Raw genomic sequence first — 16,538 nt, forward strand, 5'->3', positions numbered from 1 at the left:
TATAATAAGAATTTAAAACTATTTCCCATTAAATAACCCTCAATAATTGATATATCATTTAAACGAATTTGTGCATTGCATAATGCAGATGGGAGTGAGAATTAGATTCGTTTTGTATTACAGGTATATTCAATCAACCAAAGATATTTTGTGAAGGACGAAACACGGACTAGGGTCATTCTCATAGTTTCAAATTCAGCGTTTCAAGTTCAGCGTTCAGGCCATAATATCATCAGATTCCGCGCCCTCATTATGCATTAATACTAAGATATCAATTTAATAATTAAATTGTCACTTTTGTTTTATCTCGCGCTTAGCAAGATGAATAGGAAGATATATAGTCATCATATTCAAATGATTACATGGATGTCAAGGTCCTATGTCTCAAAATTAAAGTAATAATGAAACATATCAGCTCTTTATCAAGTGCGATTTAAATCCACCTTACAAGTTTCCTACAAACATGACAAAGTGTTTGAAATATCAGATCGGAATATCAAATATTTTAAGCTCGCGCTTCGCGCTCGCTTTTTTTTCATGATAAAAGATTGTTTAGAATGCCTAGATTCTAGGTCTAAATCTGAAACACGCGTGCGCATTTTCATTCAGTTATCCAGTTTCAGATTACAATATCAAAAAAATTCTGCTCGCCCTTTGTGCTCGTATTATTAATGTAGGAAGATCCCCTTTCTCATCCCTTTCATGATTTACAAAACACGAATAGAGTTTCCCGTTCAAGTTCGAAATCTCGATTTTTTTATGCTCGCGCTTCGCGCTCGCATTTATTTGATTGTGAAATTTAATGTCTTCATGGCTAAATGCAAGCAGTCCTTAAAAGGCACTTTTCAATCAGTTCAAAACGTGTACAAACATTTTCTGCTCGCGCTTTGCGCTCGCATTATTAATGTAGGAAGATCCCCTCTTACTCATCTTTTTCATGATTTAGGAAACATGAATAGAGTGTCCCGTTCTAGGTCTAAATCTAGAATTTTTCTCATTTATACGTCTTGTGCTGGGCATTCTATTGTGATGTGTAGTGTACTGATATTTATTTTGTATTGTAATGTATTATGTATTTCTTTGTTGTTTATATACGACAGTAAAGTGATGATTCTTATTTGTACACTTATTGCACGTATACGTTCTAAATTTGACATGAATTATATAAAACATCTCCATTGCTTTAAATGATAATTAATTTCCTCAAATTATTCTAATTTAATCATTTTTTCATTGAAGAATTTGCCTAATTAATGAAGTTTATTGAAATCAATGAATCAAATGAATGATCATTCCTTCAGTATTTTGAATTTATGTATAAAATGATTATTTACAAGGTTTCCAAATAAATAGAATTAAGGCATTTTAAAGCTCGTGTCTTATTTTTTTTTCAATTTGTACCAATATTATGAGATATGACGTGAGCGATATGATACTGTTGTTTGAAAATAGGTTACAATTATGTAGAATTGTAGACCAAAGAGAAGAAATGCATTTCGCAACATATCACCTGGGTTTCTCTTAGACCAATCGAAACGTTACGAATCAAACACAGAGGCACACACCAACACGCACACACACCCCAAAAGCACACAAACGCATTAATTCATACAATGAATACATATCAAAACAATAATTATCTGATAAAGAAAATGCTTTTATTTCATTGAGATTACTGATCAATTTGGACTAATTACAGAATTTGATACAGTCCTTAATCCCAATCATGAACAAATGATCTATACATCATCACTTTGCCATAGTTCGTCCGAAATGAACGAATGGTGTTTCTGCAGATAGACCCTTTTACCACGATGTGACCATGAAAACCAATTGGTGTATCTGCAGATACATCCTTTTGCCGTGATTTGACCATAAACACCAAATGGTGTATCTGCAGATACATCATTTTGCCATGATTCGACCACAGAAACTAATCAATGTATCTGCAGATACACCTTTTTGCCATGATATCGCCGTAGAAACTGTATGATGTAACTTCAGATACACCATTTTGCCATAATCGTAGGACTAATATGGACAGTTGGATATTTTGGCTAAATGCTGTATCTACATAAAAACAGTTATTTTGATGAAAATAACAAGTTAAATATGATGAAAACTATTAAGGAAGATGGTTAAATGACATTCTAATGAATCTAACTAAATTCAATACTGGGAAATTTTCTTTTGAAGAAAGACAAAAGCTGTAACTTCAAAGTGATTTTTCTACGAATGTGCATTTTGCAGATACATCGTTTCGCCATGTAACGGCCGCGCTATATAAATGCGGATTATCATTATTATCACTATTACTATTATTATAATAATATTATTATTATTATTATTATTATTATCATTATTATTTTTTTGTCATTATCAATATAAAAATCATAATTATATTTATCATTATTGATTCATAAATATTAAATCATCATGCTCCTGAATATTCTTTTCGCTTTTGACAAGTGCACACCTAGTTACCAATAATGCACATAGCATTTTCATTTATTGCAAAGGAGGGTAAAAGAGCATTGTAGATTAAATGCCTTGCTCACGGGCATCGGTGCCGCGGCCGGGGATCGAACGCCGGACTTTCCATGTATAATCAGGCGCATTAGACTACTCAGCCACGGCACCTCCACTATGATGAATATGAATATTGACACCAACGTGGAATTTCCTGGTTGTTATAATATCCAAATCACCATTAATACAATTTTTATTACTAACCAACTTTTTTTGCATTGTTTATTTCTACCATATTTTTACATGATTTTTCAAGTATTTGTACTACTCCTTCTAATGTCGCTATATCTTCTATCAGACTCTTATTTTTATCACATTTTTCATTTTAAATTTTATTGATGCAACATCATCATATCATAATGTAAGTATTTGCGATTGTGTTATGTCTTATTATCCTGTAACCTTTCGAAATATTTCAAGGAAATCTTATTGTCTCAACACCTTACAAATTTTGGGTTAAAAAGATTATTGCGTATTGACGACTTCAAAATAAACTATAGGCATATAAAATTAATGAAGTTCGAACTGATTTTTATACTCATAAAGTTACGGGGCGATCAATATTACTTTACTGTATTAGCGTTTGTCAATAGAGGACCCTTTACTACATGTATTTTCCATATGTAGACTTATATATCAACATGGCTTTTTGAATATTTTCAAAACTTAATTCACAGGCTATGCAATAAATGCCACATCAAACACAACTTTACTCTCTACCACCGAAAGAACAGGTAATTTGTACTACACTCTCTTAAATAGAAGCATTTTGAAAATTTGCACGAGCCCGAACATACAGTGTTTTGAAATGGGTGTGTATATGGGTGTATGTATATGACTTTTGTATGATGCATACGAATCCAATATACACTGTTGGTCATAAAGGAGGAATATTTTATTTTACCAAATTTTCACAGCGTAATTATTACAACATAATTTGAATATGGCATTTATGGTGCATGATAACCACTTTACTTTGCTATTCTGTTTTCTACACACGTTTGACAGTGATATTTTAAAAGTTTATGTCCTAAGCGATGGATGTCAAGAGCATAGAACAACAATCATGACAATGGCGACAATATACAGTATATTAAAGGATCATGAGATATTTATTTTCAATCTCTCTCAGTTTTCCAGATGACTTTTTTTTGTGATTTCAGGGACAAATTTGCATCAAACTTGAGTCATTGTTCTTACTCAGTCACTAGTATCGGGTATGTCCACCCCTGGCACGAACCAGCGCATGCAGACGCCGTGGTATGCTGTCCACTAGCTTGTTGATGACGTCAACAGCCAAAGCGTCCCATTCTTTCCTCAGAGCATCTGCCAACTCCTGCAGATTTTGAGGAATGACCTTTCTATCGTTGATGACTCGGCCTTGGTCATCCCATGCATGCTCTATGGGGTTCATATCCGGCGAACAAGCTGGCCATGGCAACTGTACGACGCCCTCTGCCTCCAGGAATTCCCTTACTGCAGCGGCCCTGTGCGGTCTAGCGTTGTCATCCTGCAGTCGGAAATTGTGCCCATACACTCGTCTTGCATATGGAAGACAGTGGAACTCCAAGATATCCCTGTAGGCGGCGGCGTTGACGTTTCCGTCCGGAACCACCAGTGGCGTTTTCCCTCCATAATGGATGCCGGCCCATATCATCACTGAGCCGCCTCCGCCTTGAGTCGTCTCGTGGATACATTCATCGCGAAGGTTTTCCCCGGCTAATCGACGAACTCGTTGTCTCCCATCCTTTCGGTCAAGGATGAACCGGCTCTCGTCCGTGAAGACCACATGTTGCCAATGTCCTGGATGAAGCCTTCTGTGCTCCCTAGCCCAAAGAAGACGAGCTACTCTGTGGCGAACAGACAGGCGTGGACATTTGGTCAACCGTCGTGCTCGGTAACCATGTTGGACAAATCTGCGATTAACGGTTGACCTGGAAACGTTGATCCCATGATATCTCCTCCACAAGCGACGAAGACGGCTCGTGGGCAATTTCCGGTTTCTGTGGCTGAAATTCAACAGTTGGCGATCATCTCTTCTTGTGGTCAATCTGGGACGTCCTGGCCGCACATTCCTTGCCTCACGTTGACGTTTCAAGATCTTAGAGACTACACTCTGTGATATCCCTAGGACTTCTGCAATATCAGTCTTTTTGTAGCCCTCCTGTCGCAGTGCTGCCACTGTCTCGCGTGTAGTTGTTGCTGTTGGACCAAGCATAGTCCAGGGAACGTCTCTACCGATTTTTATTTCAAACGGTACAAGGAACTCGAAAAAATGTAATCTTCTTATACACAGTGCTAAATCAGGGAAAGGGACAGAATATCATATGCATAGGCTTTTATAGTCTACAACAAAACAAATTATTACGTAATCCAAATTTCTCACGTTATAATGTCACCTGTGTAATGGGGAAACATTATGTAATCACCCAATTACCATTTTGTCTACGCGTAGCCTTTCAAATACCAACAAAACTGTCGATTTTTTTTCCAAAATATTTTATTCCATCTTTATGACCAACAGTGTACATGAACATACTGATTTTTTTTTAGTGAAGTAATCCAGTTAACTGCACAACTGCATAATATTGTCAACTTTAGAGGTGTCGTTGTTTAGCTTAGTGTCTTTGCAGTATTGATCACAAAATTCGAGGGTCGGCATCATATTCATTCACATATGCTACACTCAACTCACGAGGGGGAAAGCCGGGTACCCGGAAAGAAAACACTAGAGAGCCTTACAACAATGCTATCTCTTGGAAAATGCAAATATGGAACGTTGTTAAACATTTGCATCAGATCATTGACACAATTATCATTAGTGGTATGATTATTATCATGATATGAATCATTATCAGTATTATTATACTTAGTATTCTTATCATTTTTCTTAATGCTATTATTATCATAATCATCATTTTTTATCATTATCATCATGACCATGATCATCAACATCATCATCATTATCACCGTCATCATCATTATTATCACCGTCGTCAACGTTATTATCACCGTCATCATCATTATTATCACCGTCGTCATCATTATTATCACCGTCATCATCATTACTATCACCGTCATCATTGTTATCATTATCGTAATCATCTTTAGAGGCTTTCGGAGTAATGGGACCGTACACACTGCGATGATCTATGAGTTTGACGATTATTTAACTCCACAAATCTTGCGACTATAATTTTGCTTATTTATATATTTTCTACAAATTTATACAATCGTTCATATCAATGAGACTTGCATATTCATGAAATACCGTTCGCATGAAAGATGTGCTTTTTTGGGCCATAGACGAAAATGTCTCCACTTCACTAGCTTCCTATAGCGCGAGATGAAACTTGTCGACATTCCGTTCTAAAAAATGAAATATCGATTAGGAATTTCATTTATATCAGGAATTCATGAAAATTATATTATCATACACATTGATCTGATGAGCCTAATAAGAGCGTAAAACTTGTAATTTCAAGCTTTTTCGTAATTATAAATAAAATGTAGGTTTCATGGATAAATAAATTTCTATCAAAAATAATGCGAGTGCAAATTACATGCCGAAGTTTTGATAAACTGTCATGTAAGAGGAATTTCAAGTGGTGTGTTAGAATTGATGTAGGCTTATATAACTCGCCAATCAAAATTAGACCGTGCAGCCCTTGCTGAGACGTTTGGACAATCAGATCTGAAAAGCGATCGTTCCAGAACTTTATGGAATATACGAAGAGTTTAGGTACTCAATATATCAAATGTTGCCTGCGGGCAGCGCGAGCTGAGAATGTTGATATTTGGACCATTACACGGACATTTTACAGAAAATTTCTCAAAAAATGAATTTGTAAATAAAGCGAAGTAGGGCCTAATGAATGCTCTATTTCTGAGAAATGTTTTGTATATTGACCTCAAAATGTAAGATTATAAGCTGCATTTATTTTATTTTATTCAGTCTTTTTTCCTCTTCTTATTTTTCCTTCTCTTATTTTCTCTCTTATCCCTTCACCATCCCTTTTTTTCTTGTACCCTTTTTTATTCCTTCCACAATAAGCAGGGGGAACATTTGACATGGGGGGGGGGGGGAGCCCCTCTGTATCCCTGGGATTTCCTTCCATGCTTTTGGTTATCCCTTACTCGGCATATACATGTAACTGTCATGTCTGTATGCCATTAGAGAAGTGTAGCGGTCTCAATGGCAATCACATGCCAGTTTTATAACTAGTAAACATGGTAAAGTGATTTCTAAGGAATGGAATGTAAAAATTCTAACAGGAAAATGTATGAAAATTTCAGTATCATCATAAGACAATAAAAAATAAAAAATAAAATAAACTCCTTCTTGGTCTCATTCTCCTTAAACCCCCGAATAATATTGGAGATGAATACAAAAAAAATCTTTGGGATGGTGATTTTTTTTTTGTTCTTTTCAGATTCATATGAAGATTGGAATCTAGTGCACATTGTAATCATCGTTGGATGTTTAAGCTTCCTACTTTTCATCGCAGGCGTTTGTGGTATCATCGGTTATAGAAAACGAATTGGTAAGTCATTGTCCTGTTAACATGTTTTCTTAATATCACTGTTTAGTGGCGTACCGTGGGTCGCGGCATGTGGGTGGGGCACCAGAAAAATGTCGAGCTCCTGAATGGGTGCGCGAAGCGCGCTCAATAGGCAGATATATTAAACGGATATGTATCTCACTAATCAAACGACGCGAGCGCGAAGCACGAGTTGAAAATTTCTGATATCGAGGCCTTAAAAAAAGGGACGATGTAAGCCAATTTTGGTAACCATGGTACTTACCTGTCTCACTAACGAACACTGCGGGTGCGAAGAATGAGCTTAAATTTTAGCATACATGTAGGTCTATATTGACCCCAAACAGAAACATTTGGATAGACTATTTTTTTAGGAATTCATGAAGAGCGTACATGGTTATGTAATGCGAGCCCCAAGAGCTGGTTGATTTTTTTTACTATACTAAACACATGAAGGATTTTTTATCATTGGAATCATGAACATAATATGTATCTCTTTAATCATATATGGGGTGCTGTAAATGTTTGAAACTCTGAACTGCAGAGAAGCATTCTAATGCTTTTTAGTAGGAAATTATCAAGACAATTCGTATTTCACTAACAAAATGACGCGACCGCCAAGCGCGAGCTCAAAGTTTTGGCTATTCAAATCAGGAAAAGCGACATTTTAAGAACTGTTGTTTTTTTTTTCATAGATTCATGAAAAGCAGACACGTATCAAATAAACACTAATGCCAACGTTTACTCGGACTGGAAATTCCTTATACTCAGACCTTAAAATGGGGCATATACTTTAAGTATTCATGAGAAATACGCAATTGTAACTACATACAATAAAAACGGAATTGTGAGGAAATATGGTGTTTATTGACTTGAAAACATGATATTTTCGTACAATTTTATCCCCTTGAACAGGTGCATTTATCGTAGCCAAAACAAGCACCCTGAGTGATAAACACATAGGCAGGAAAAAGCAATTCGAGTTATACAAATTATGCAAAAGTTATTTTGTATGTTAAATAATATATATAACATGACATAATATAATAAACAATTTATTCTTCTCCCTCTGCGTATTTTTTCGTTTTCCCTCTTTTTCTCATTTTCCCCCGTATAGCCAGCGATGAGGGGGGGGGCACGTACCTCCGTGCCCCTCCCCCGTAGTTACGCCAGTGTCAGTGTTACATTTGACACATGCAAGTTAAAATATATGAGAGAATGATTAAGACATTTTTTTTTTATTTAAAATTTTACAATAGTTACCATCTTATCTATATTTTATTCCAAGTCAAGGTATTTGCCCTATTGCACGTAGTATTGTTCCGAAAGGAGCTAATTGGTATTTTTCTGTAAATCAAGGTTTTTCTAATTAATCACTTTCCCTTAACCACTGCTATTTTTTGTCGATATATGATAGTACTATCATCTTATATTAATAAAATCAGGATTTCAAAAATCTAACTTTCATTATTGATTTTTAAAGAATGTTTGAAATATAATTTTCATGAATTTAGCTCCTTTTGCAACAAAATCTTTATAGTTAGTAAAATGTCAATTTTTGCAAATTCTAACATGTTTTATATTGGAAATTGAACACGAAGCACATAATATGACCAGCAGAATACATTTCACATCTTTTCTGATGTTTATCTATTGACGGCAACTTTTTTATATCTAAATCTAAAATATTCATAAAAATTGTAAAATTCTATTATTTTCAGCTAACTTTGCAATGATGGTGTAAACTTTTTTTCAAAACATTTTACCTAAAAATTGAATGTATAACTTTTTGTAAAATAGGAAAAATAACAAATTTTAAATAACCGTTTAGTGGATTGAACTCCTTTGGGAAAAAAACTGTTATCTACTATTGGAACAAAACTCTGTTTGTAATAAATTTTAACCAACCTTTCCATTTTTATTTTCATATGCGATGTGTTGCATTTGATTCCCACCTCTAAGATACATATATTTGTATAAAAAAATAAATTAGTCAAAAGTGGATTTAGCTCTTTTTGGAATTAAGCTCTTCGTATTATAATTTAGTAAAGCGTGAACAAAAATTAATACATTTGAAGCTGTACGCATGTTAACTAAAAACATTCATCAAGCAAATGATTCTTTAATACTTTTACCTCACATTTATAGAACTATATAACATGTATGTTTATTTTATTGAATGCGCTCTGGTACATGGTATTATTAATGACCTATAACGCAGTCATGTATGCCTATTAAATATCTTAAGTACTAATCATGTAAATATTCATATTTACGTTAATATATTGATATCATGTCTGTCTTTCCGTAGTCAGGCGTTCTGAAAAAGCTGAATCCACGGCAAATGCTCCAGAGTCGACACCACAACAAAATCGAGGTGCATTGCCACTGACGCCAGCTGACCATCGTACATTACCCGATCGACCATCACCAACTCCTTGGCGACACAGATCAGTTCCTCCCGTTCCCCCTGATATTCCAATGCGGCCCTTGGTGCCAGTGTCGGAAGATATCAGAGGTTCGGGGGAAGGAGGCGGAAGCAGGAACAGAAGGGTTTGTGGCTACTTTAATTTACGATGATAATGCTGCTGCTGATGATAATAATAATAATGATAATAGTAACAATTATAACGAAAATAACAATTATATTCCATAACATGATCTATTACTGCCTTCTCAGACTGGGATTTCACATGACTCCAACCTTTCAGAATTTGACCTTGTTTCTGAAATGCAGGTTAAGCGTGTCAGCAAGTCACTTCCTTCGAAATCTTGTAGCTTGGATCCTCTCCCTACTTGGCTAGTGAAGGCATGCCTCGACGAACTCCTGCCTGTTATAACTCTCATCATGAACCTTTCCTTATCATCTGGTGTTGTTCCTGAGTCTTTTAAAACAGCCTGTGTTTTCCCACTTTTGAAGAAACCCAGCCTGGAAACTAATGATTTCAAGAACTACAGACCTATTGCTAATTTGCCATTTCTTAGTAAAGTTCTTAAAAGAAATGTTGCTGCTCAGCTCCGAACTCACCTTGATGAAAAGGGGCTGTTTATCGCCATTTTCATTCTACTGAAACGGCCCTGTTTAAGGTTCAGAATGATCTTCTGCTTGCTGTGGATAAAGGACAAGAGGCTGTTCTTATCCTTTTGGATTACTCAGCTGCGTTTGACACGCTGGACCATGGTGTTCTTCAACGTTTGGAACATGATTACGGCTTCAGCGGAACTGTTCTTCTTTGGTTGGAATCGTACCTTGCCGGACGGAGCCATAAGGTTGTCGTGGATGGTTCATTTTCTAAACCCTTTTCTCTGCCCTATGGTGTCCCGCAAGGCTCCGTTATCGGACCTCTCTTGTACATCCTGTATACTGGTCCTTTAGGAAGGATTATCAACTCCCATACAGGTATCCAGTATACTACCTATGCTGATGATACTCAGATATATCTCACCATGAAGCCAGCTGATCGAGGAGTTGCTGTTCAAAGACTGTCTGCCTGCATTGCTGATATCAAGCGTTGGTCATCCGACAACAAGGTTCAGCTCAATGAACTAAAAACTGAGATGCTGCATGTTTTCTCTAGGTTTAGGAGCTCAGGTCATTTACCTTGTTTAGATTTTCTCGCTGGAAATATCAGTGGTTCAGATACTGTAAGGGACCTTGGAGTTATTATTGATAACAACTTGACCCTTAACCAGCATATCAGAAATGTTTGTCGTTGTGCATCATGGGGTATTTGTAAGATAGGGAAGTTAAGAAAGTATCTTGATAAATCATCTACTGAACGTGTAGTACATGCCTTTGTATCATCCCATTTAGATTATTGTAATGCTTTACTTGCTGGTTTACCTCAATCTAGTATAGCCCCTTCAAAGAATTCAAAATACTGCAGCTAGATTGGTAGCCCTCACAAAGAAATTTGAACATATTACCCTTATTCTCTACTCCCTCCATTGGCTTCAGGTTCATAATAGAATTATTTTCAAGCTCCTTCTCCTTGTCTATAAAATCATCCATGGTCTTGCCCCATCCTACCTTCAAAATCTTATCTCTCTCTGTCCCTAATCCTCTGCAACTCAACGTCTCCGATCTTCTTCTACTGCTCACCTTCGACTATCTGTAGGACCCCGCACTTTAACCCGTAATGGAGATCGTGCTTTTACTGCTCTCGCCCCTAAACTCTGGAACAATCTCCCCATCTCCATCCGTAATGCATCCACTGTCGAATCTTTCAAAACACTCCTCAAATCTTACCTCATTAAGCAGTCCTCTTAATTCCATTTCCTGTTCTCTCTCACTGTATTTTGCTACTTCTTTTTTTTTCTTTCCAATGCGCTTAGAAACCGTTCTATTAAGCGCTATATAAATGTTAATTATTATTATTATTTAACATTATAAGGCACTTACTACGGATATTTCTAAGCGCACTGTGTTGTAGATATGGTTTATACGTGAGAGGGGAATATATATATATATATATATATATATATATATATATATATATATATATATATATATATATATATATATATATATACAAAGACATGCATTTCACTTATTAAACAACTATTTATATAGATTTGAAAATTCAATGAATTTAAGAAATTTATTATTCAAGAAATTCATTTCCATCACAAATATATTCAAATAAGAATACAGATCAAATAAAGACACAAATTGAGTACAAATCAATCAATAAGAAATACATATGCAATAGCATAAGTTTATGATAACTAAAGATCGTGTTGTGGCATCTAAAAAGTTCAATGTCGTACTTTGTCAAAAAAGATAACGAAACCCCAGGGGAAAGAGGCATATTCATTTTAATGACACAAAAGGATAGGCATAAGCCAATAAGAAAACGATCGATCACAAATAATCTTTAATCAATTGACAGCTATGGATTTAAAAAAACCCACCTTACATTAATTCTTGTCTGTTAATTAACATGATACAGTCTTTCAAACCTCAATGATGTTCTGTTTAAATCATGTAATATTCCTCCATTACCCCTTGAGATGTTGATGCGTTTAACTAAAATCCTTTTGTGCTAATGATATCTTAACATGATTTAACACTAAGTTGATGGATGAATTTTCATCCCATTCCTTGATGAGACATTTATTATTCTTAGCAAAACCTTTTAATAAAAGTTCATGGGAGGAGGTATTATTGTAGAGATACTAACTAAGCTTAAGGAAATTACAACCATGATTTGATTAGACATTAGGAATTGAAAAATGGTAGCAGCCCATACCTTTACTTCCCGTTGGTACTTTCACTTCCAGTTTGCAAGGTCATGGCTTACCTATCGATCAGCCTTATGGAACAACTACAGGGTTATTAATATTGATTAAATCGCAAATAATAATAACTTTTGTTTCTGATGAAGGAACCAGATACTGGACTAGATTACGACTTGTTAAACCATGGATGTTCTTGGGCTGTTCCCCACGTTTACAGAGAAACAACTAATGGTTTGGTAAATATCACATCATCTTTTTAAGGTTTAAGATATTCCCAGTTGTTAGATTTATGAGCTAAAAGCCTGATTGAGTATGATGGATTGAATTTAACGCGTTTTTTAAATTAATGATAATCATTAACTTCTTGTTATTTTTGGTTAATTAAAAGAAAATGCAGTGTTCTAATTCTACTGTAATTTTGGGTGCAAAGTATGCATTAAGATCTCATTTTCTATAAATTATTTGTCATTCTCACTTAGATGTAGTTTGCAGTCTTACCGTTTTAAATGTGTTGTTATTTCAGGCGGAATATGCTCAGGTCAATCGACAGAACATTGACAAAAACAAGACACATTCAAGACATCCTATCAAGAAGGTAATGCAAATTATTCAATGTTTGGAATGCGGATTACTTTTAATTGTTAATCATAGGGATCGGATAATCAATCCAAGGTACCGTAAATACAATATGCTAATTGCATCAAGCTTGAGTTAAACTTCCGCTAAAAATATCAAACTGACGACTGTATTTTACGCACGTCTTGTATAGTAGCATGCAAAGGCTGATGATGGTTTGATTTTTTTTTTTCTACAGCGAATTGAAGAAGAATATGACGACTCAGATTATGACCTACTTAATCCATCCACTCTTCCAGGGAGTTCAACCGTACCACATGTTTATCGGGAATCAAACACGGGCTTGGTAAATTAGCATTCCTTTTATTGCATCAACCATGTTTACTAAACTGAAAAATTAGCTTTACAAGTCTGCTCGTTATGATAAATGTATGTTGCTTGTAACTTGTTACAGGTGAAATAGGAAGGGATACAGACTCTTAATCGTGTATTGTTTACTCCTTTTTTTTAATCGTTAATGTATTATACATTTATATTCAATATCCAACATGACATTCAAACTTTAAATATAAATCAAGTATTAACCCACTGCAATTCAATGTGTACCAAATAATTTAGAAAAGTTTATAACAGATATCTGTCCGACTTTAAAATGGAATGACAATGGTAACACTACTGAACTTTATTTGTACCTGATTATTTTTCTTATGCTAAAAAATGTGGATTTTCACCATGTCCCTCGAATGCCAAATTTGCAGCTTATTTTAGAAGGGACCTCTGCACACTAAAAAGTTGTATAGTACAGCGAAGCTGCACATTTTCACCATTTGTATCGTTAAAAGACATGCACCCTAAAATATGAAACTTTTTACAAGCTTTGCGGTGAAATATTGCACCAGAAATCAGCCAGTGTTAGATCACGGGAAGCAAACTTGAATTTGAGTTTCTTAGTTTGTAAATTTGTGAAATAAAAACGAATTATCATCATTTTTTGTTTGTTTTATCTATCTATCTATTGAGGCTGAGTATGCTGTAGTTAGTAAACAAGGAGACGGGAAGAAAGGACAGTCGTTGGTTTCACATGCAGAAATCGAAAAGGTAGCATTACTTATTTCCATACTTTCTAGCGTTGCTTTTATCAGTGCGGCGGAACGAGATTTAAATTGTGTTTGTGTATGTCAGTGTGAGGGTGGGTGTGTGTTTGAGTGTGGTGGGAAGTTGAACACGCGTACAATCACAATTTGATTGGAATTTTTAGGTTTTTGTACATCGACACTTAATCTTTGGGGACTTCCCTCCCAGTTCGGCGGCCCTTATCTACTATCAAATTACAAGTATGTAACTTCAACTGTCATTTTCTGAAATAGTTTGGAAAATTTATCTTCAACAAGTTAATGGCATTTTTAATTGTTCAGCTGTGATCTAAATATGCTGAGGACAAAACTCACATCAATAACAAAACGTTTTTATAGTATTCTTCTTTGTTTCTGTTAAAGTGTGTAGGGCATAAACTCTCATTGAGACACAAACAAAATACATGATATAATCATCAAACCATTATCATGATTATACCATTGATGGCCTAATAGATCATCATTGAATAGGACTCATTCCATGCGAAGTACTTAGAAGCAAAAGCAGAGTACTTTACTTTCACGTTACTCAGCAACAATGTTTTTTTTTGCAATACGGTACATATTACATGGAGTTCACAAGATTGCAAGCTGTTATAACTTTGGAAGCAAGAAAGATGTTTAAATATATTCATTTTATACCGTTTTATTCTCACTTAAGATCGAAGATAATTTGATTTGCAGAAAACTACTTTTGGCAGACCTTTTGAGTTTTCATTATATTAGAGCATTTTGATAATTTGCATTGTTTTGCAAGAACGACAGATATGCCTAACAATTTGTATAAGCAAATTATACATGTATTGGTTGAACCTGTGCGTGATTCTCTTCTCAGAAAAGTATTTGTTGTCTTGTTTAAAGGTGATTTGTAGGTTGAATTCCTATTTACACCAGTTTTATTATAAAGATCATTAGGTCCCAGAAGATTTTATTATCACACCATATCTTTTATATGCTGCATATACATGATATATTTTCGTATCATTTTATATGTATTGAATAATACATCGAATGGACATCTCAAATATCTATCGTGAGCCATAATGTCTAATTTCACTAGGTGTGGCCTAAAAGTGTAGTGGACGTAATGTTTCAAATTTCACGAATAACTACATTTCAATAACAAAATTCAGATATTTTCAGTGTCATGTTTTTCTTAAAAGAATATTTTTTTATCGAAACTTTCTGTATGTTTTCTTCTAGATTCATCATAATGTGGAAGCCGAGTACGCAGTGGTTGATAAATAAAAGAAAAGAAATCACAAGAGGCGATAATCTAAGGATTATGGAGGAAGATATGTCATTGTGAAATCTGAATACCGACGGTGAATTTTAATGATTGAAAATCATCATAGATAAGGGAGCAACAGCCACACTTGGTCTAAATTTAAAATGATGAAGATCCGTAGAATAGCTAATTAATATATACATGCACTTTCACACCCACCCACACACACACACACACACGCCCGAGCAAGCGAACCCATACCAACATGATCTGACCTGTTGACGATGTACAATACATGAAGTTCAATCAAATCTTGAGTACACGGAGCCAGAGTAAGAGCACTTGTGTATAACTGAATCAAACGGCGTGCTGTGTGATATGATGTACAAATTGGCCCGGATTCTCAAAAGACATGAAAGGGGTTTCAGTTTTACCATGGAGCAAAAACCATACACTTTGCTGATTATTAAACATTATTATGCTTATTTCATCGCATAAACAAAGTTAATTCCAATTAAATACGCGCTTTCGGCGAAGGGCGCTTAAAATGAAGCGCGTTAAAGAAATAAATCTGCATAGTCAATGGTTTTGTACCATGGTACAATTGAAACCTCTTTTGAGAATTCGGGCAATTAAGTATGTTATGCCTGCAAAGGGAATGCAAAAAAAAATGTTTCGTAATATTAAAATTCAATTCGTCTTCTCAAAAATTAGTCAATAAAGTAAATGCATAATATATAACAGATAAACGAATATATTAAAGCAGTTATTAGACCAATTTGACGCACAACAAGTTTTATGTACTAAAATGCATTAACATTATATCAAAGTTTGAATAGAACTGTTCTTTGCATGTTTTATTAGAGCGAAAATTATTTCATGTTCACTTCCGTTTAAGTGCTTTGGCGCGGCCACGTATTCTAAAATCAGTTTGAAACAGTGTATAGCGGGATGGAAAATAGAGATTTGTTTGTTTGGGTTAAGAAGTTCGTTCGCCTTCTTCCGTTGTTTACATTCCTTAAAGGTGTTGATTTCGTTTGCTAGTTTTTCTGGGCCAGGCTAGCGATTGGAATGTGGAAGTGAAAGAGGGCAAACTGACTGGGTTGCTAGGCGTTCAGGGCTAATAGAAGTCCATTGGAACTTCAGTTATTTTACTACTTTGCTTCTTATTCATGTTCTTCGGCTCGCTTGCATTCTTCAGTGATTAGAGAGAGAGAGAGCGAGAATGTGAACAGGTGTGGAAGCAAGGAGTGAATTCCTTGGTGGAAGTGAGCTGTGAGTGGGAGTGGC

The 16,538-nt window shown here is 35.3% G+C and overlaps 1 long non-coding RNA gene across 1 annotated transcript; it reads left to right on the forward strand.

Moving 5' to 3' along the window:
• The first annotated feature begins 13,149 nt into the window (after positions 1 to 13,149).
• Positions 13,150 to 16,248, forward strand: LOC121419924. The gene is made up of 3 exons (XR_005970660.1): positions 13,150 to 13,233; positions 13,908 to 13,985; positions 15,224 to 16,248. It is a non-coding gene; the product is annotated as an uncharacterized LOC121419924 (long non-coding RNA).
• Positions 16,249 to 16,538: the final 290 nt, after the last annotated feature.

The sequence above is a fragment of the Lytechinus variegatus genome, chromosome 8 (assembly GCF_018143015.1).
Source record: "Lytechinus variegatus isolate NC3 chromosome 8, Lvar_3.0, whole genome shotgun sequence".
In the NCBI taxonomy this organism is placed as follows: domain Eukaryota; kingdom Metazoa; phylum Echinodermata; class Echinoidea; order Temnopleuroida; family Toxopneustidae; genus Lytechinus; species Lytechinus variegatus.